This window comes from Limulus polyphemus, unplaced genomic scaffold, assembly GCF_000517525.1.
Source record: "Limulus polyphemus unplaced genomic scaffold, Limulus_polyphemus-2.1.2 Scaffold53, whole genome shotgun sequence".
Lineage (NCBI taxonomy): Eukaryota > Metazoa > Arthropoda > Merostomata > Xiphosura > Limulidae > Limulus > Limulus polyphemus.
In genome coordinates this window covers 164,766-188,720 of record NW_013665663.1, presented here as the reverse complement: position 1 = coordinate 188,720, position 23,955 = coordinate 164,766, and the positions used below count along the sequence as shown (strand labels likewise).

Below are 23,955 nucleotides of genomic sequence, written 5' to 3'. Positions count from 1 at the left end.
GGTAACAAATAATAGAACATACTGTTATAGGGTTGGACAAATAATGGAAACATCTGTTATAGAGGTTGGACAAATAATGGAAACATCTGTTATAGGGGTTGGACAAAATAATGGAAACATCTGTTATAGGGGTTGGACAAAATAATGGAAACATCTGTTATAGGGGTTGGACAAAAATAATGGAAACATCTGTTATAGAGGTTGGACAAAATAATGGAAACATCTGTTATAGAGGTTGGACAAAATAATGGAAACATCTGTTATTTTCTGCGTCTACACGAGTAGACAATACAACATTAATATCGATTTGAAATTTATAAAAAGTGTTATGCATCAGAAAATGATGTATCTACCATTCCTTCGTCGTTCAAAGTTTCTCTTAACTATTGAAGTGGAGATTGTTGTGGAAATCTGCGTCAAAATGTGACTTCTAGGGCTGATCATAGATGCTCGATAACACTTAGATCTGGTGACTGCGGTTGCTAAATTAGGTTCTCAATCGCTTCTTCGTGTCCGGTGAATCAGTCTTTAACAATTTCAGTAGTGCGCATTAATGCAATGTCTTCCTAACACAGACCATTTCCGTTTGGAAATAAAATGTTCATAATAGGGTGAACCTGGTCTACAATAAGATTTGAATAACGATTTTATATAATTTTACCTTTCAGTGAGGTTATAGACTCTGACAAAAATTTATTCATACAGCCACAGAACCTCTGCAACGTTTAACTGATGGCAAAAGACGTTCAGGGTTGTAAGCTCCATTTGGTTTTCATCACACGTGAATACGTCTATTGATGAAAAAAGCGTAAACGATCATTCATCTGTTAAAATCACATTTTTTATTGATCTTCAGTGGAATTTTTTGTTTTTGACACCATTTTGCTCAGGCTTTTGGATTTTGTTGATATTAGTAGAGGTTTCTGAATGGCAGACCTATCATAGTAACTCATTTTGTACATTTTCCTTTGAGTTATTTTGACAGAGATTGGTTGTTGTAGGCTAACGTTCTGCGCAGGCTTTTCACTCTGTAGTCTTGTTTTCCTCTCACTACTCGTGTTAATGCTTGTCTGTCACGATATGTCAACTTAGTTTTTCGATTACTATTATCTTTGACTGATGTGTTTTATTTTTCAATATCCATGTTGACATTACTTTTCATGCCCATGATACATCCATTATTTAAGATATTTATGCCACTCAGAACCCAATTAGCGTTCACCTACAATCATGCGTCTTTCAAAAACTGTATATCTTTTTAGGCTGACATTTTTATAACCTTTATGTGAAGAAACAGTAATACACTATCCATATGCCGACAAATTGAATGAGATAAGATAATTTAGCGTACAGTTTGATCATTATATGCCTACATATTTTCCTCTCCGACACACCAAAACTTGGAGTTAAAAGATGAGGTTTTCCATAATTTTATTAAATCTCTGCACCTTATTCCTGATTGAACATTTTGTATTCTGTAAATCTAAGCAGTTATAGTTATAATGACTCAATCTCTACTTCAAGCAATTATTCAAAAATGCAGAGATTTATCTTAAGACAAGACACTGAGAAGATATCTGAAATTACATTAATTTGAAATCAAGTATCCGTTTAAACAATGAGTAAAAACATTTAGTTGAAGGTATAGTGAAGTACTGTATCAAAATAAATCCCCTCCCAGTGGCACAGCGGTATATCTGCAGTCTTAGAACGCTAGAAACTGGATTTCTATAACCGTGGTGGGCAGAGCACAGATAGCCCAATGTGTAGCTTTGTGCTTAATTACAAACAAACAATCAAAATAAATTGTAAGTATTTTATTTTATAAATAGAAATATTATTTTGCAATAGCACCGATAAAGAAGAAGAATGAGTCTAACTCTTTTGAAGTTTTAGCGTTATGTAACACATTCAGTACATCTTAAAATGCGAAGACATTTTTCACAGTCTACGTTACTTCAAGATAAGCAGCAGTCACATTAGAGCCCAAATCATTTGACTACCAACGTTGTGAGAAGAGTGAGAACAAGTGACAGAGAAGTAATATTGAAACTAATTCCAAATTCATGCGGAGTACCTTCACGAAATGTGATACGCTTTTAGTCAACAGTACAAGTCTGTTGTACATAAAATATCAGATGTATTTGTGAAGTTTTTGCATTAAAGATGCATCTATGAAATTTAAATTCCATTATTTGTCTCGGACTCTGAGAAGTCGAAGTACAAGGTGGTATTCATTTGTAAAATGAATACTTTGTTCATTTTACAGTTTGCATATTGTATTAGCATAACTTTTACAACCTCCTAAATGCATATCTGCAGTATTCCTGTACACTGCATCTGGTATTTTCTCTACTTTAACACGAACTGTTACGAAATCAGTAATGTAGGATAACATGGAAAGTCGATACCTTTGCCGTCAAATGCATAATTGCATGTTGAATAGAATTCTGTACAAGGTCGGAGAATGCACATTTTGACCTCCACCCGTACATGTAGGATTATAATGGATATATGTATGTGTGTGTGTGTGTGTGATAATAAAACGAAGTTTAGATTTACAAAACTGCTTTTTACTGACACTTAAAATATCATGTAAGTTTAATTAATAGCGGAATTTCTTAATATGTATATTTGTATACATAATGGCATAAGCTTCTGAATTGAAATTAGGAATCGAAGGATATCATGCATAAAAATCAAAGTTATCAGTCATTTGAAACTATATGTTTACACGCTTAATATGCTCTCACTTTTATGAGACTGAATATTTTATTTCCATGATTTTTTCTTTCAAAAGTATCAGAATTAATGACACAATGTCATTAATGGCGAGAACTATTACATATCAAATGTGTTTATCATATTGTTAGTTACAATGTAACTTGCATGGTAGCATTGGCCGGTAGGCAGTTATCGATCAGTGTTGAGTTCTTAAGAAAGACAATTATATCCACACAACTGTTAATGTCATTATTCCCCGTTAAAATTACGAGGAATATCACAACTGTAGCAGAGAGAATACTCAAACTATGATTCGATGAAATACGACTACTGAGAGATATTAAATCACTAAGTTATTTATAACGTAAGTTGGACTTACTGTGGTTAAAGATCATTCAGGTTAAATCGTAGCAAATATGTGATGTTTTTTACCTGAACGGTACCTTATACAACATATAAGATAAACAGCTAGATCAGATTTAGGCATAGCTGGTCCTAAGTTACAACTGCTGATCAGAAGCAATCATTCATCATCGTGTTCCAGACCAAATGAGTTTTATTTTCTCTAAACTAGAAATTATATTTCATTACCATTCAAAACTAGGTTAATTTTAATTTACTTTAAAACTTTCTGGGAAGTTAAACATTTAAATTCCATGATAACGAGGAACCAACTAAAAGTAAATATATATATATATATACACACAGTACAAACAATTGATATGGGTATTAAAAACACAAAGTAACAACATTTCGACCTCCGTAGGTCATAATCACCATCTTAACCTGAGAGGTTGAAACGTTGTTACTTGTTTTGTGGTTTTAAATAAAAGTTTTTTAATACCCATATCAGCCGTCTCTTCTATATATATACAAGAGTATTAAAAATTACGAATTTTAAAATGAAGTGAAAATCCTGCTATAAAAAGTAATAACACAAGAATTAAAACCACAATCACAAATTTATATAATTTAATCTTTACGTTGGCCTACAGATAAGTAAGTGCATAAAGCTGCCAAGGCAGGTATTAAATTTTATAAATTTGTGTCGTTTTAATTTTTGTTTCTTTACTTTTTATAGTAGAATCTTTACTTCATTTTAAAATTCATAATATTTTAATACTCTCGTTTCATTACTTTTTATAGCAGGATCTTTACTTCATTTTAAAATTCATAATTTTTCAATACCTTGTTGCTAACTTTTATGTTATACCTGTATAAAATATATACTTTACCTTTAGAAACTATCGCGTGTCTATCCATAGATATGTAGCGCCATCAGTTGGGTTGAATTGGATTGAAAAGATATTTACGTACGTGCATGATATGTTAACTATTTATATTATACCTGTATACGGGTTTTTATCGGAATATCCAAAGCGGATACTCACAGACCAGAAAATATGTAGCGATAATCCGAGCCATCTAGGCGCTAACCCCGCTAACGTGATCGTGTAGTTAGGTAGTAGACGAAAACGGTGCTGTTTTAGAAATTTTTGAATTGTTATACTGGAAATGTTAGCATATATGCGCATAATATATCGTAAACATTGACTGGTCGGTTTTTTTGCTTAGAAATTTGATAGGGTGGTTTTTCGGCTCGTAAATTATTTGGAATCCTTGTCGATCCCTACTATTAAGTACTATTGTACTTAAAATATATTTAGATTTGATCATAATAACTATGATTGAACTGTGCTGTGCAATGTGTTAAGTATAATAATCCCATCAATGCGAGTGAAAAATATCCTTCGTATTAATGTTTTAAAAAATACACCAAAAGCACACCTTTCAAGTTCTGAAGTTACCTTAACAAAATATACAGACAGAATTATAAGCTCTATTAATCAGAAAGTAAATACAAAAGAATTAGGTAAGTTCAATAAGTTTTACAAAGTGATTTTGTGATTAATTCGTTAAGAGCTAGTTATTTTCATCCACTTGTATGAACTTGTAAGGAGAGGACTTTTTGATCTGCTAACGAAACGCGGTATCATCTTCAAATATGAGAATAGTCTGTTAAGTATAGAAAAATTAAAGGACAATAATTGGGTTTTTGAAAACGGAAAATACGTATGATTTTGAAGCGAAACAAGACAGCCCTAGCTTGAAAGAACGTCTCACCATATCTGATATGCCGCCGTTTCTAAGAAGAATTAAGTTATGTTTGTTTGTTTAAAGTTAAGCACAAACCTACCATTGGGAGGCGAAGAGTTAAGTAACATTTAAAGCTCGTATTCAAAGTGTATGGTAAGAACTATTCCTGCCTATTCGTTCGATTTTTAACGATCGTTCGAGTCTCATATAAAAGTAACTTTCGATTTTTCAAAGAAAGTATAAAAAAGAAACTAGTATGGATCACGACAATCTGTCAGAAAAATTGAAGAGGCAGAAGAAGCTTATAAACAACTAACTGTGTCAATGCCGCCGATAATTGTGTTTTAACCGTTAAATCGGGACTGAAACAAACTAATTATTGAAATTTCCCATTTCTTAACATTTTTTAGACGGAAAATAGATCGAGAAAATTGAATTTATAAACTCATAAGTTGAGGAGAAGATAGTAAGTCAAATTTTGTAGATTAAGAGCCGCTTCAAGAGACACCCTCGAATCTTCAATTGCTGAGGATGAAACGTCGAGAAAGTCTATTGATTGTTAATCTGAATCTGGCTCTTAATCATCAAAAATTGGCTTACTCCTTTTTCATTATATAATGAGCTTGTATTATTATCTATTAGTCCGAGCTCATAAATAATTTACTTCTGAGAAATGATGATAAATATATGGCCACTATCCGTGCACGTTAAGTAACTTATATATTTCATGGCTTTTAATATTCAATGATAAACAGCTATGTGTCATTATAAGATAGTTGATTGTGAATTTCACATTAAATATTTCTTTATTTTTTTATGTTTAATCATATCAGTCACCTAGATCAATTTCATAGTAACTGACTAGTAAATGTTTTCGCTCATGTCGATCAGTAACTTGGGAGAGTTTCACGAAAGGTGTTTGTTAAGGGTTTTCACTTTTCGTGGATAAACAATGTACACTTAATAACTTGCTTGTTTTTTCAGAATTGTGATGACAATAATAAAACAAATAAGAGGTGTTCAACAAGAAAAACAAATGAAACTTGGCTCTAACAAGTCCGAAGCTAAGTTCAGGCCTAGATACATATTAATAAATATATATAAAAATGAACCATGATCGAAATTTTATCAAAACAAATTACAATCACCACATGTATATAATACGACATTTCTTTATGAATTACGCTATTTCTGTAAGAAAAAACCTCGTTAGTGTTTGGGGAATACAATATTTTGCAATAAAAATTCATTTCAGATCTGAATTATTTACTTTTATTTGAGATTCCAGCCGAAAATATCGATAACAGTGAAGTTATCCAACCGTTGAATCAATGGATTCTAATCAACATAAGTTTTTGTTTACGAGATTGCATAATTCTAGTGAGACCGGTATATTAAATTAGCTACTTTATTTAGAGGGTTAATGTTTGATTCTGATCTGCGGGGGTAGCTTTCTTTGATTAAATGTTGTTGTTAATTTAATGCATTTTTCTAAGCCGGGGACGTGTTTCCCCATACTTAGTTATATCTCTTGCTCTTGTAAAATATTTTAATTTTTTAGTTATGTCACATCCCTACTTTCATTTTTATACTCATCACGATCAAACAAAATGATCTTCGTAATAAACTAAGCTACAGTAACAAAACAATATTCAGTTCGCATTGCAAATCGAATTTCAAAATACTGTATGTAAACAAAGTTATATTTGCATTTCTTTATTTAATTATTCTTGTAGATTCAAACATGTAGAACTGCGTGTACACACAAAAACTCATGTACGTATTTCTGATTAGTTATCATTGCAAACTCACATTCACAAAACTGTAAACACATAAAGACTCATTTAAAACACACAGAACACATATATATTTCTTTTCTTTTTTTGTGGTTCTCAATGTAGTCTCAAATCTGGAGAAATGTAAACGATAAAATCTCATTTACATTTTTCTATTTAGTTGTCACTGTAAACTAAAATTCGGAAAACTACATACATATAAAAATATTTACTTTTTTATTTCGTTTCCACTTCGCGCTCAAATCTGGAAATTCGTAAACATACACATACTCTCACATTACTGTTTGCTTGTCATTGTAAACTTTCACTTCTTCATAAGTCTTTTAATGAATCATCAAGGATTCTATTAGATACTTACAAACCAACTGATTTTAAATCAACATAAGAGAGTGTTTATGCATATATGTACATATTTGTTCATTGTCGAAAACAAAACTGAAAACTTTGGTTCGAGTAGGATGTAAGTCATAAGATGATTAAAGAGTCTTTGAAAAAAAAATTTTGAATAAAGAATCAGTTTCACAAAAAGATTATTAAATGACGTCTTGAGCGTACTTCTTTTGTTGAAGAAAGACATTGAAGCATTATAATCTATTTGTCTAGACTGGATTTTAATATGAAAGAATTAATATTACCGAAAAGTGACGAGTTACAGAAAACTGGTTCAAAGATGTCAATGTATCTCTTTAAATACTGTATAATAACTTAATACATATAATTTTAGGCAGTCCATGAATTATATACATGTATGTTATACAGGTTTTTAGGCAGTGTATGAACTATGTGCATACATATTTTAGTAGTGTATGAGCTTCTGATGCATCCATTTTAAATTCTATGCTTTATTAATGTATAACTTTTATTATTTTTCATGTATCGTTTTTCGTAACTTGTACATGGCTCATGTATCGCTTTTAGTATGTAGTGTTTGATTTGTTATTTTATCATTTTGGACGGTGTAGGAGTACTTGACATATTTGTTTCAGTAGTGTATGATCTGTTAATGTATCATCTTTAATAGCATATAATCTGATGTTTCACCCTTAGCAGTGTATGATCTGATGTATCACTGTAAGTAGTGAATGGCCTGTTGATGTATCAACGTTATTAGTGTGTGATCTATTCATGTATCATATTTTTATTAATATATGATCTGACGTATCAACTTTGTAGTGTTTAATCTAATGTGTCAGTTTTGGTGGTGTATGATCTGTTAATGTGTTTCTTTTAGTAGTGTATGAACTGTTTACGTTTTGTTTTAGTTAGAATATGATGTCGAGCTATGAGATTTACTGATATATCGATTTCAGTATGTAGAGCTTGCTACTATATATATTTCTCTCTCAACACTCTATGATTTTATTTAACAATTTCTATGTTATAAAATGTATACAATACAACTTACTAGAACCTTGGAAATGGATGAAACTTATTATATAAAATATTACAAAGTTTGCAGCAACATAAGTTCATAACGTAAAAATTGTTTTCAAACTTCATCTTAATAATCTAAATGCTGGTCATTTCTTAAGACTATGGAACAATTGAGTCTAGAAACAAACTTTGAATTAATAGACTTTTCTTGAAGTGTGCAGTGTGTTTCCATAGAAACTGACTCATAGGTGCTGCATTGCATTTCCAGCATTCTGTATTAATTCACATTTTTGACGATTTTAGAGATTCATGTATACTTATTCATTACAGAATATATCAACGAAACAAGTCGAAATATTCATATATTTGTAAAGAAAGATAATAAATAGATGAGACATTATATTTCGGTAAATAATTTCTTTGCGCTCTAGTTGGGAAGTGTTTCCAAACTTGATTAAATAATGTTAATACTTGGTGAACGAAAATAGTTGATCTGTGAGAAATGCTATTAAAAGCTGCTAAGTTTACGAAGGATTGAATATTACGGGAATCTCATGCATAGACAAAAGGATACGTTTCTTTGAGCCAACATAGAAATCCCACGATGAGTCACAGATAAGTTTACGGATATACAACGCTAAAATCCTGGGTTCAATTCCGATTGTGTAGCTTTGCGCTAAATAAACAAACACCTCAAAAGAGAATAAAAATTATATCAAGTAACTCTTTTCGTCAACTTTAAACATTACCTTATTGTATTAAAATCAAACCACAAAGTTACAGGGAGAGAAGAAAGATATTTTGTTTGGAGTATAATTATCCTTAATTTTATTAAAGATAACCTAGAAGGTTAAAGGAAAAGAAAACAAATTATTATTGATTGAAATAAAATTGTCTGCAACTATATAACAATTATCATATTGTGTTACCAATAACCCAAGAGAAGTGCGAGAGTAAAAAAAAAATCTATTTATTTCAATATAATGAAGTCTAATATGCAAAAAATATAACTAAAAAACGACGCGACAAGATTAATAATATTTGTTGAAGATATAATACACATCTATCGTACTGCAAATTATTCAAAATAAGTATTACGGAGAGAAATGGTAATACTTATTTTGAATATATTTTTTGTATCATAATACAAAGGTCTTAGCAAATTACGAGGAGGATAAAATAGTTATGCTTGTTTTAAACATAACTGTCACCTATTTTCTTTATAATGGTCAAGGTAGCTGTAAAAGGGTAATACGTGATTGAATATTATTACTATTATCTCTATTGTTTTACAATTAACTCATGGAGCTGAGAAAAGAAGAGAAACATTATACTTGTTTTAAATATAATTATTTTCTGTTAGCTTACGAATAACCCAGTCACCAACAAGAAGAGGAAAAAAATACTTATTTTGAACATGATTATTTAATATTATTATAAAAATAGCAACAACGAGAAGAGTAGTACTTACTTTAATATAACCATTCTCTATTTTATTGCAAATATCCAAGTAACTGCGGGGAAGGGAGAAAACTGATTCTGAGTTTGAATGCCATTAATTTTAGAAGGAAGTAAGGGACAGAAGAAGAATGAAACTTGATTTCAATATTATTATGTGTTGTTTTATAAACAAGTGAAGAAGATACTAGACGAGAAGAAGAATAGTTCTTATTTTAAATATCATTATCTTTTATGTGTTACAAATAACCTAACCATCAGGAAGCTACGAGATGAATGAAATCAATTATTAATGTACTTATCTATATTTTAATACATATAACCCTCGAAATTGTAGACAGAGGAGAATAATAATAATAATACATGTTTTGAATATTAGTATTCTCTGTTTTATTACAACTAACCCAGCATGCTACAGGAAAAGAACATTTTTGTTCAACGATAATTATCCTATATTTTATTACAAATATCCCACGAATGTACAAGGATATAATAATAAGAATTGTTCTGTATATAAGTTATTTTATTGTGCTACAAACAAACTAAGAAAAATCTTCAGGGAAAAGGAAAAATATTATTGCTTTGAATTATCAAGTATTCTCTGTTTTATTACAGGAAGCTAAAGGAAGAGAGGATAAAAAAATATTTGTTTTAAAAAATGTTACAAAGCAAAAACGTGTACAAGCTATATTTGATTATAAGTAGTTATATTTTTCATTATTAAAAACATTTGGTCAAAATTCTGATCCACCTCCAAAAAATGTTGATATTCTAACACCAAAGCTAGTTACCTCCTATGTATTTCGTATCAAAGTTTATTAACTATTGCATTTCCTAATCGTTATGAACTATCGTTCGGACAGAATAACAATTACACAGACATCCTGTATGTTATAATGTATCACCTGATAATTTTATTTCCCACCGTCAATGACATAATCAAAGTGTGTATCATAACAGCACCAACACTAATATGTGATTTCTTAAAAGCAAAGCTACCTGTAATTCGTCAATAAATAATTCTCTTAAAATATTTCTGATTGTATAGAATTTCACATGAGCAGTAAAAATAAGTTTTTTTTTATGTAATGTTTTTTACATAACTCTTAGTAATCGACGTTAACAAGCCATGTATTTGAAGACTATGTGTTACACAGTTACCAATTAATTATTCGGTATTACTCAGTAGGCATGTTGACTGGAAAACATTCGTTTCGCCGAAATAAATAACTTTAGTAATTAACAACTCCAAAAAGCAACAATTTGTGTAGAATATTTTAATCTACTGCAAATTTTCTTATCTGTCACTGAAAAACTGAGTTTTAGAAATTTACTTGACTCAAATAACTGTATTTTGTAAAATGTTATCGTTTAAAAGATATGCATATGGAATTATAGGCTTCGAGGTAGCTGCCGTATGATACCAGATTTTATCACCTACTTTAGCCTACTTTTTTGTATATTGCATTATTGACTATTAACGTACTACGCATTGATATGCACAACTCTAATCTATTAGAGCTTTGTTTAATGAAGAGCCAGGAATTTGTAGTGTCAACAAAGGTGTGATTAGAGATAGCGATAAAATGGGCGTGTATGGTGCTAGATGAATCCAAGTAGTTTTTTTTTTCTTTTTGTCACTATTCGCACATATTTAACTAAGAATTTGAACTTTCCGTAAATTTAAAAAAAATTAAGTTCTTAAAACACGTTAAACCTAATTACGTTAACATACTTAGACTACTAACTGACAACACCGCAAAAACAATTTCCACTATTTTTTACATTTCAATAAAAGAAATACACTTTTATAAACTAAATAGATTTATTGACCTTAGTTACATAACCGTATTTGCTTTCGCATTTTATTTTGAGAAGTATCAAATATACATAATAAAAATTATTAATACTTGTAAAATTAAACATGAATATTCGCGTATGTTTTTAATAAACGACCCATCTCGAAGAAAGTTAAAATTTAGCTTTTTTTTACTGGTTGAGCTGGATGTAAAGAAATTTGTTGGTGTTTACCTTAGTGCTAATAATCATTGATTGCGACTTCATTAAATATATCTCCATCAATCACTGAGATAACTCTTAGGCTTTTAGTAATCATTAATTAATAACTCCTTTACAGTAAAGAAGCGTTCCCAAGCTTCATTTGCAACCTTAAAGAAACACAATTCTGCAAAGTCCTGTTGAAGAAACAGGAAAGTTTAAGATTTCAGGGCTGTCCCTTAACGTGGTAAGTTAATTAGTTTAATCTTTGTGATGCTCATTATAAAATATACCAGAAATATACAAAGAGACTGTACAAACAGGAAGATATCTTTTTCAAAATTCAACAGTAAATAGATTTAAATAATAAACAAAGAGTCTAAAAATTAGCAAAGTTATTATAATAATTTTAAAAAATAATTACCCTAGAGGAAAATAAAAAACAAGGGTAGCCATTGTATGTATGAAGAACGTCAATGATGAAATTAAACATCAGACAACGAAGCTGAAAGTAAAGAAGTTTTCCAGTATAAAATTAACGAAAATCAATTTGTGCAAAAACGTCTTTTCCATAAAGATTGAAAACGTTCTAGAGTTATGTAAGTAACTTATTAATTCTGAATAACAGCACGTAATTAACATAGTATAGTTTTCATAAACAGAGGTCACTTGAACTATAGGCTGTATAAACATTTATTGTTATTTTGAAATTTCGCGTAAAATTATTCAAGGGATATCTGCACTATCCCTTCATAATTTTGAAGTGATAAACTATAGAGAAATCAACTAGTCAACACCGCCAACAATTGAGAGACCACTGAGATTAAAATTATCTAGAAAAACTAGTTATATAAGTTACCTTAAGGATGGTTGTGTGAACGTAAAATAAATCAGTATTGTGTCTTTCCACTTTATTGCGAAACGTAGTGTGTAAAAACTTAAAGGAAATGCAAATAAATTGCATTTTAGCAAATTATCTTATAATTAACTATAATTATTAACTCATTAACATGAAACCAACCATGGTTCAGAACGAATAACCACGTAACCAACTAAGATTATTTATAAATCACCTTGTAATCAAACATTATTAATAATATATTATTATTCAACAATCATTGTTTTATTACATTGTCATGTGATTAAACGTGTTTGTTAATATATCATCGTTCCTCCCAATACAGATGTTAATATATTATCATACTAGTAATACGCTATACTGTAATTAGCTGTCGTTATCAATACTTAGTTTGTATCACTACTTATGTTACTAACATGTAATTATTCCTTGCAGTCTTAGACAATTCCTATTAAAAATACTGAAAGGTAATTATTTCCTACTGTCTTGGAAAACCACTGCTAAAAATACTGACAGGTAATATTTCGTACAAAGAACAGCTGTGGTACAGTAGTTTGGCTTTTTGTAAAACAAATGCAAGCTTTATTGGAAAATAATAACGTCATGTTGGCAAAAGTATTATGATAGCAGAATACAAAATAAAAAGAAAATATTTTTTAAAAAAGTAAAGACTCACTATGTTTTCTAATGAAATATGTATTTCGTAAACTTGGAGTACACGATGTTTAAAGCATAAAATATAAGTTGTTGATTATATTTATAATCCACAGTTTATGAATAAATATTAGCAGTCTGACCAAAGTTTGTTTTTGAAATTTATGTAATATAAGTGTCTGAGTTGTTCTTCATTTAAACATGAGTTTCCAACGTAGACTAAAAATGCTGTTTCCAAAGTCAGTTTTGACGTAAAATGTAATATGCCTTGTTTGCATGCGTTCTGTATTTACACTAATATATTCATTCACATATTAAAGGGTAGGAGGTACATTGGGCATTTGCTTAACGTGTTACTTCTCAGATTATCCTTTGATATCTATGGGACAAACCTGTATTTGTTTTCGAGTCCTAACATCTGTAAAATGATTTCAAAGAATGTACTTGACTACTAGGCGATAGTTTTAATAATATGACATATTGTTTAATTAGGGTTTCTTTGTTATGTTTCTTAGCAGAATGATAATTTAAAAAATAAAAAATACTAATATTAACTTGAATAAATGTTAATTAATCCTAGACTTGGTTCAGGTCAATCTCTTGTGGAAATCTGTATTTATACGTGAAGGAGGAATTATCATATTTAAACTGAACGTGCACTCTCGTGTTTTTAAACATATTTATGTATTTTCTACGAAACTTCGGTTAGCACTCTTGTAAATTTCAAAATGCATTCACAATGTGACAATGTAAACGCTAAATATAATTTCGACACTTTAGTATATATAATGCTATCTTATATGAACTTTTCTAATTAAGCCAATGTTTGTGCGATAAACCTACAAGACCTTTGGGTTCAATTCTAATATCAGTTGATGAATGTTAAATTTGCATCTTGTAAACTTGAGGTTTTAATAACTATACGTTTGGTATTTTCTGAATTAGCCTTTAATATCTTTTGATCAGAGTTATTCTTGACTTTTCCACTAAATTTGCTAAACCCATTTGAGTAATAACAGCAATTAAAATACTTTTTTTTAGAAGTTTAACCTTGGTATGATCGTTTTTCGAGGGGCGCTAATTCTATGAATTGAGAAAATCATCACATTAAATTAAACATTCATTTCAGTACATAATGAACATTAAGTTTAGTTGCTACACAGTGCAAGCCTTTAGAGTAGTGGTGACACTTTCGTCGATAACATCTATTGCCTTTATTTTATGAGGAAAATTACAGAAAGGTGAATGGTCTTGTGACAAAACATAACTGTATATCTCGAAAATTCTAAAAGATGTAGGGGAATATTAAATCTACATAATGAAAACATAATGAAGTGCAATGTCCCCCCCCCCCCAGTGGCACAGCGGTATGTCTGCGGACTTAAATCGCTAGAAACCGATTTTCGATACCCGTGGTGGGCAGAGCACAGATAGCCCATTTTGTAGCTTTGTGATTAACTACACACAAACAGCTACAATGATTAGTTTAGAAACTTAACTTAAAACTATTGGCGAATAATATTAAGTCAGGTAATAAACACGGTAATAAGCGGGAAATAGTTAAAACCCAAATGATATTTTCCCATTGCCTATGATTCATTTGCTAAACTTAAAGGTAAATATTTTTTTCCAAGATTCATTTTTCCGCATCCTGCAAAGAGAATCTATTGGAATCACAAGTCCGTACCAAAACGCTCGAACTGTATAGTGAACTTACATTCAGTTTGGCTACCAATTCTCATAAGAATCATCACTAAGTTACACTAAACAAAATGTAATGTGTTGAATTAGGAGCCAAACTGAATGTAAGTTCAGTTTTAGAGCACATTGTGTAATGTCAAATTACTTTGTTTTGCTGTATTTATAGAATATTATCTACTGTTTCAGCGGATTTTGGCCTTATGTTTCGCTGAAGCGTTTTTTGGTGGATTTCACGTCTTTTTGTGTATTGCATCGACTCAAGATACTTGCACTTTAATCATTATTGTGCAAACTACTTCAATAAAGGAAAACAACTGCTGCAGGGAAATAATACGCACATTATCGAATAGATTACATGAGATTGGAAAGTGTGCTACCTTTAAAACCCTCGTTCTGAACTGATATGCGAAATGAATTCTAGGAACGATAGTAACCGGAGGAAGAGCAACAGGATATTTTTTATTAATACGTTTTGTTTTGTTTTCTCGTTCACCGTTGATATGATATGCTTTCAAGAATAAATATTTATGTGAGACTTAAGTATGTATATCATAAAATTTGCAAAAGATAAACTGATGATTCATAAGTGTATCCCCAGCTGGTCAACGGTAAGTGTACGGTCTTAAAACGCTAATATGAAATTCGATTTCCCGTGGTGAACATACGCAGTCAACCTATTGTGTAGTTTTGCGCTAAACCAAACAAACAAGCCCTTAGCAGCGATTGCTAGGTGCTCGTGTTGCAAACGCTCAGTCCAGCGTTTGCTACTGCACTTGGTGTACTTGTTACGTTTTGAAGTTATTTTTCTAAGGGCAAATAATGGCGAATTACAGTCAAATTTTGCAAATGTGTACACTCGGTACTATCTTCTTCACATTCATATCTATGAGAAAAAGAATACTTGTGACATTTTTTTTTATTGCTGAACAAAGTCTAGGTATACTGAAAATGGAAAACTTTACGTGACTCTAGATTTAAAAGTAGACAAAGTTGGTGAATGAGATTTTGCAGACCTATTCTAGAGGTATATAATGTTCAGGACAAAGCAAAATATTTGAAATTTTTAGTTTTGGAGAACAGTGATAAACATGCATCTTTTGTACATAATTATCAAACTATGTAAAAAGAATAACTATAGTATTTTTTCCTTTTTCTTCCTTATTTATTTTAGCTACAAAATTTATCATTAGGAAGAAAAATAGAGATTCATTATTTTGAATTAGAGAAATGTTCTTTTCATGTAATACTCCTTCATTCACGCTCAGGTAATGCTCATTCATTCACGCACTTAAGTCAAGTAACTATTGAAATGGAACACGGAAGTTGGTGATACAGAAACGTAATATATAGAACTTTTCTCATGAATGAGCAGTTTATAGCAATTTACGAATGATTGTCAAAAATCATCATATGTGGAATAAATTTAGTCCTTAAAAACGGAATTAATAACTTAGTGTTTTGATATGCTAAAATGTTTTTTTGTCTGCAATTGTTTTTTCATATAATTATGGATGATCCATATTATTTTTAAGTTAATTTTTAGTTCTGATCTAGATTGGTAGTTTCCTTTGTTCAGAAGGTTTCGATAAAATGTCGAAACTACTTAGAACCAAGAGAGAAGTTAGTGATTCGGTAGTTTCATATGCTGCAAACTTTCCATTAACAAGTATCTTTTAGGTTAATTATCTGTCGGAATCATCTAGAACCAAGACAGAAGTTAGTGATTTGGTAGCTTGATATGCTGCAGATATTTTTACTAACAAGTATTTTTAAGTTAAGTGTGGTGATTATATGTCAGAATCACCAAGCGACAAGAACAATGATATAAAATTCGGCGACTTGAAATGCTATAAACGTTTTCACAAAATCATAAACTTCTTTCAGAATAAGCTGTTTCAAATCAAATCCAATACTTTGCACAAATAATAATCTTATCAAATGCATTAACGGTTAGATGTTATTTCTGAAATAATGAACGTGATGATGAATTTTGTAGGGAAAGTTTGATGTATCTTATGAAATCGTAGCGCGCTTCTGTAGTGCGAGAATATAAATATAATACATAAAGGTTTTACGTTTGATTTAACAAAACTGTAGGAAACTCAGTATAACATCACATATATAAGGTATTGCCACTGAATCGGACCTTATGTATACGTAAGGCATTACCACTGAATCAGACCTTACGTATACGTAAGGCATTACCACTAAATCAGACCTTACGTATACGTAACATGTACATGATAGTTCATAGCTTTTCTCTAAAGTTCAATTCAGAAACAATTCAACATGATTCGGGAAAACGTTAGGGTTTAACTAATCTACATATACAATGAACTTGGTATCATCTTCTAGTCTAATAGACTACGACGAACTGGAGCTGATGATGAGCTAATAACCATCAGAGGTTTACATCAGCTCCTGTTTAGTGTATCTGTAATTTCTGGTACTGATTGGGGAAGAAAGTGATTTACCGCAGGTTGTTAAAAAAACTTATAAAGTTAATATATCAGACTTATAGGAAGGTTTATTTAAAAGGAGATTCACTTGGATTCAGTGTGGAACTAACTAAACTAATGCTAGAAATAAAAACGTTTCAAAACGGTGATGTATAGGCTGCAGTAGACTTATTGTAGCAAGTACAATTTCACAAATTACCAGAACTCATGTTTCTCTAACTCAAACAAGAGAGTTATCTGAACTCAAACTCGTGTTTCTCTAACTCAAACAACAGAGTTATCTAAAATCAAACTCATGTTTCTCTAACTCAAACAAGAGAGTTATCTAAACTCAAACTCGTGTTTCTCTAACTCAAACAAGAGAGTTATCTAAACTCAAACTCGTGTTTCTCTAACTCAAACAAGAGAGTTATCTAAAATCAAACTCATGTTTCTCTAACACAAACAAGAGAGTTATCTAAACTCAAACTCATGTTTCTCTAACTCAAACAAGAGAGTTATATAAAATCAAACTAATTTTTCTCTAACTCAAACAAGAGAGTTATATAAAATCAAACTCATGTTTCTCTAACTCAAACAAGAGAGTTATATAAAATCAAACTCGCTTAGAACTCTAGTGCAATGTTTCTAAGGCTGATGTTTGCTGTTGAAATTGAGTTTAGAACAGATATATGCAAGAAAATCGAAACTACTAATCTTTGCGAGGGGGCTCTATGGAACCATAAGTTCCTAGAAATCTGTTACAATACTAAACATTTGCCATGACTAGGTTCACTAAATATAGCAAGTAGCTGTGGTTGTTTATTCACGAAAATGTTTTCGTGTTTGTTGAAATTTAAAGCCATAATAAATTAAATAGTAAAATGAAATACAAAAATCTATAAAGTAGATAGATAGGTAGTTGGTTGTAAGTACAGTGTAGACTATAGCCATATTTAGATAGTTGGTTGTAAGTACAGTGTAGACTATAGCTATATTTAGATAGTTGGTTGTAAGTACAGTGTAGACTATAGCCATATTTAGATAGTTGGTTGTAAGTACAGTGTAGACTATAGCCATATTTAGATAGTTGGTTGTAAGTACAGTGTAGACTATAGCCATATTTAGATAGTTGGTTGTAAGTACAGTGTAGACTATAGCCATATTTAGATAGTTGGTTGTAAGTACAGTGTAGACTATAACCATATTTAGATAGTTGGTTGTAAGTACAGTGTAGACTATAGCCATATTTAGATGGTTGGTTGTAAGTACAGTGTAGACTATAGCCATATTTAGATGGTTGGTTGTAAGTACAGTGTAGACTATAGCCATATTTAGATAGTTGGTTGTAAGTACAGTGTAGACTATAACCATATTTAAATAGTTGGTTGTAAGTACAGTGTAGACTATAGCTATATTTTATGTTCAGAAAGAAAATCTGGTATAAAAGTTAACATATACCAAATCACATATACGACCAAATAAATAAATTTAGTTACTTCTCTATGAAATAAAATTTTTGTCATCTCTAGAAACGTTATTCAACATTATTATTCAGGTAATTTGTGAAGAAACCCAAGTGCAGTAAATATTATGAGCCATTTGATACTCGAAATTTAGTTGACGTTTTCCATTTACATAAGTAGTTTGAAATTTCCTCTTCCGAAAAACATACACCCCTGTCGTGTGAAAAAGCACTAGTGTCAAACAACAACTGAGCAGATCAATCAGTGCATAGCATCAAGGGACTGACAGACTCATTGATCTAACGTACTCCGGGCTGGTTAACGGGGCAGATAGCTAGTTCAAACAACATATTAGCTTCGGTACCAATTTCATTAGAAACAAAACGATTTTATTGTTCATTCAAATAAACACTATACGTCTCTGCGTAACATAAAATATTCACTGGCCTTCGTTCAGGCTATAACAAAAGGACAAAATCTATTATTCAAGGAAATAACGTTAGAATAGTCAAGTCATTTTCAATTCCCACATATTTTCATGAAGGCAAAACTATCGCAACCTTAACTTCATGGCATACCTTATCGTTATTTTAATCCAAACTCCTCATCATAGCATTCACTTGCTTTAACTTCTTACCGCTTTTATCATAACTCTGTCGAACATTTTACTGTTTTTACCATAGCTCTGTCGCACATTTCACCGTTCTTATCATAGCTCTGTCGAACATTTTACTGTTTTTACCATAGCTCTGTCGAACATTTTACTGTTTTTACCATAGCTCTATCGAACATTTCACCATTTTTATCATAGCTCTGTCGCACATTTCACCGTTCTTATCATAGCTCTGTCGAACATTTTACTGGTTTTACTATAACTCTGTCGAACATTTTACTGTTTTTACCATAGCTTTGTCGAACATTTTAATGTTTTTATTCAACACCCCAATCTGTACTCTTCTTTTATCTTAACTACCATACATGTAGTTCCGCTTTTATTCCTTTTCCATTGCACTACATTTTATTTTTAACTTCTTGATACGCGGAGCCTATTTTTTATATTTTCATGGAATTTTGTACCGTTCTTTAACGTTAACTTTATGGCAAGTTGCACTTTTATTTTTAGTCTATGGTATATCTTATCAATTTTATCCTTTAATTTTATGACGTATATTGGACTTTTTTCTTATCTTAACTACTTAAAATACAATACGATTTCACATCTTTGTTCTATTGTGTACTTTTAAACTTTTTTAACTGATTATCTCCACTACTGTTTTATCTTAACTATATGATCTGATCCTTTTATGGTATTTTTGTCTTAATTTCCTGTTAAAGTCTGGTGTTTTCTTATTTTGATTCTGTAGAATCGGTAGTTTGCACTATATTTTATCTTAACAATGGGGAATCTTAAATTGTAGACTATAAATGTTTCTAATGAACAAACCACTTAGCTTTGTGGCTTACATGGTTTGTATACAAATGTTGAAAGTCAATACTGCTTACTGAATCTGATGCTCCAATATCTCAATACTTGTCACAAGTTCTTATCCTATTGCAAAATATATGTTTCGTACTAAAATGTGTTAACAAGTTATTTCCATTTAACATACAAATACAGGTGCGGACTAAAGATTCTTGAGTTTTTCATAATCTCGCAAAGCGACCGTTAAGAAGAGATGTTTCCTTCTACGTAGTTCAACGACACTAGTTTTTCATTCCTTTCGCTCGGCGTGTTCTTCGTGGCCATGTCTATCTAATTGCAGATAAATTCCAAGTTTAGCTATTTCATATTCAAGATTTGAGGTTCGGATAGTGAAAGTGAAAGCCCAACTTTATCTTCTTCGTTTTCAGGGTTTGTGAATACTGATACTTCTGTAAAATTTCACCCAAATGCTACAGATATATCTGACAAAAGTTTCTTTATTAGCATAATAACACTGTGTGAAACAAGTATACATTTTCATTAATGAAGTTTTTTGTTGGTTGAAGAAAAGTCACTTTCGAAATTCTTAGAAGTAAATGAGTGTAATATAGGCACTGATAAAGCACGTAAATGAGTGTAATATAGGCACTGATAAAGCACGTAAATGAGTCTGTGGATGTGTCTGGAATTTATATTAAAGTTTTCCAGGTACTTAGAAAAACTGTTATAATTACAAAAATGCGTCTTAATATCGTCGACTTTAATGAAATAATACGTGGTTTCCAATTAATATTTGGAGAATGTCTTGCAATTACTGTGGAAACAGTAGTCTTCCTGTAAGTTTTTCTTTAAACAACAAAAGTTAAACAGTTCTTATTTCATTTAAGCATCGTAAAAAGTAATTTTCTTTCTCTCCTACGTTAAAGTAGAAGAAAATTAGCTTAGCTCGTTCCAAAATAAGAAGAACAAAAAGATAAATAAACTGTAGATGTTATTGTGGAAGAGCAAAGGTTGCTATTGCACTAGCTTTGCAGTCTCTCCTATCATTTAGTGTACTTAATATTGGTCTCATTACTGTGCGATGTTTTATAGATTCTTTTGAAACAGAGACTCTAACTTCTAATCAGCCCAGTTCTGTTCCTAAATCACAGAGTTGATTTTTTTACGTATCCGTGACAGGGATAAAGAGGGAAGTGATCCGGTAAGAGGTGCTCTGTATGATGAAAGTGAGAGAAACGTTATCTTTATAGCCTATCCTTCTCATTCTTAGTTCTAATATAATGAACAACAAGCAAACAGGGGTTAATCTCTAATCCTCACTTCTCTTGGTTCAAGGACGGCTTGTTAGGATAAGCAATATTTTTTTCTGCAACAGAAACCTTCACTTCCTTCCATCTGTTCTAGACATCGAAACGAACAGTGACAGATCAATCTTTTTTCTTTTCTTTTTCTGGGAATGGTTGGAGGATGATAAAGTGTAGAGCCTCTCAGCACCGTCACGTCTATAAAAGCTGATATTTGTCCTGGACAGCGGCTAAGCTCTGCTATAAACGCTGCTACAGATAAACTGGGGAATAAAAAAAAAGAATAAGTTGTGCAGCGTTTATATTCTTACCAACATGTCTTCCATTGTGTCGCCAAGTCGTCAAAAATGTTATCTCATTTTCTTCTCAAACGCTTGTTTTACAGAAGGAAATACGTTCTGACAATCAAATCTTTCAAATGTATAAGTAATATTAACTAAATCTGTAGAAAACAACACATTATGATTTCACTGCTCTATAATGTTTTCTTTGTGTTTTTTTCTGAAACTTTCTATTTAGCCGACAAAGAATGTAGATGTGTTTATAAAATAATACATTATTCTGACTGAGAATGCTGTTCAGTGTTTGGAGTATTGAAAGTTTTGATATTAAAAATTCTGCTTTGATTCTGAAGAGTTTTCTCAAACTGAGTTTGAAATTAAAGCAAAGCAAAAAAAGGCTAATAACCAATGTGAAAACATATATGTCATTTTCGTCTGGTTTAGATCATCAGACTTATAGATTGTGTAGTTTATTGTTAGTTTCTTCGTTGAAAAATTAATACCTTGAAGAAGAACTCTTTCAATAATTTCTTCAGCAGATACACAATATCTTAATGAAAAACCTGCCGATTCAAGTATTTCAACAACGAGTGATTACAAAGGTTAGAGCAAATAAACCACACGGGTCTTTATGTTTTTATAAAAACGTGGCTTTCCAAACTCATCAATTGTAGGAATTACATTGGACTTTCAGTAGTATATACTTTATAGCAAGTAGATGAAAGATAGAAAAAAATCCTGTTTTCTTCTGCAAAGAAAACATTATAAAAGTATTAGATCAAGGTAGTACGGAGATAGAACAATTGGTTTAAGGCTTGCTTTTGTTGAAAGAAAATATTATAAAAGTATTAGATCAAGGTAGTACGGAGATAGAACAATTGGTTTAAGGCTTGCTTTTGTTGCAGGCATATTTTATAAAACACTAGACTGGTCAAGTTTCGTTTGAGCTTGTAGTTGCTCTGAGTTAGAAAACTAATATTTGTATGAATAAGTTAATTAACCAGCAGTGTATCAGTTAGCTAGTAAGAGAAAACTCCGAATCATTATATATGTTTTTTAAAAGGGTGATATCGACATAAAATCATAACTTATAAGAATGTTTACATTTAATGTCTTGTTTTATGTTTTATAGAGACAATAAAAATAACTTGAAACCTTTTCCATATTTTATCATTCTCACACGATTACAAACAATAACCTCTTGAACTGCATTAATGATAAGCTCATAAAGTTCTGTTTAATACTTTCTCTTCTGGTAATTTCGTATCGACAATAAAATTGTCTGGAGTCTGAAGTGTAAAGATCTCTATGGAATTTATTATTGTGAGAAACTCCGAGTTGAATTTAGCTTAATTTTATCCACACTAGAACGGCCAACTAATATAGCCACTAAGAACCAAGGCGGCAATGAGACTTACAGGAACCAGTCTAGACATTTTTTTTTTAGTAATTTTGTCTTCATTAATCTCATATATGCTTATTTGTACACAATATATATATATATATTACTCTGGTGAATTTCTTTTCCTATCATATAGAGATCAACTGGATAATTTAATGTAGCCTTAGAACAAATTTAAATTTTTTATGATTTTCCTCCTATCGTTAATTCATGTTTGAATAGACTAATAAGTATACGAATATTAAAAGTAAATTCTGGAATCTTTATTACTGTATCTATATATATATATTGTAATGTTATAGGACATAAAACTTTGAAATATGCTTCAGAAATACATTTAGGCACGCATAATTTAAACAATAGTTTCAAAATCGTCGGAGAAGAAATGCGCACTGTTTGAATTAGCAAAGTATAAAACACAATTTTATAATATTGTGTTGTATTAATAAATGATACAAAATGTTGCACAAAATGTTTTCTTACCTCATTCGGTTGAATTATAAGTTCTCAAGAACTTTGTCGTTGTTACTGTTTTGAATTTTCGCGTAACTCTTCAAAAGGGGGTCATCGCTATATACCCATAGTCATCCTTACTTTTGAGCTTAAAGACTAGAGGAAAGGCAACTAGTGAACAGTTACCAACTTCTTACCCTATAATGGGATTTGACTGTAACTCTTATAGCGCACTAACAGCTTTAAAAAGCGAATTGTATTTTTTACAGCAACGGGACGCGAGCCATGAATTCTCGCCTGGCTATTCCAGCATCTCTGCTACGATACGTTTAACCAAGTAAAGTTAGTAAGGAAGTTGATTACGGTAAATATATAAAAATTTATTTACTAATTACTTATTTCATACAACAAAATATTAAACATCAGTTAATGTGGCACAAATTGCCAAAAAGAATTATTAAATAAAATCCACCAAGTCGGCCCCCCAGTGGCACAGCGCTATGTCTGCGGACTTACAAGCTACAAAC

At 31.0% G+C, this 23,955-nt stretch overlaps 1 protein-coding gene across 8 annotated transcripts in view; it reads right to left on the bottom strand.

Annotated features, from left to right (window-relative positions):
- The window catches only part of LOC106463440 (suppressor of lurcher protein 1-like), a 134,167-nt gene that overhangs the window by 66,091 nt on the left and 44,121 nt on the right, over nucleotides 1-23,955 (bottom strand). The gene's annotated exons all lie outside the window — the stretch shown is intronic.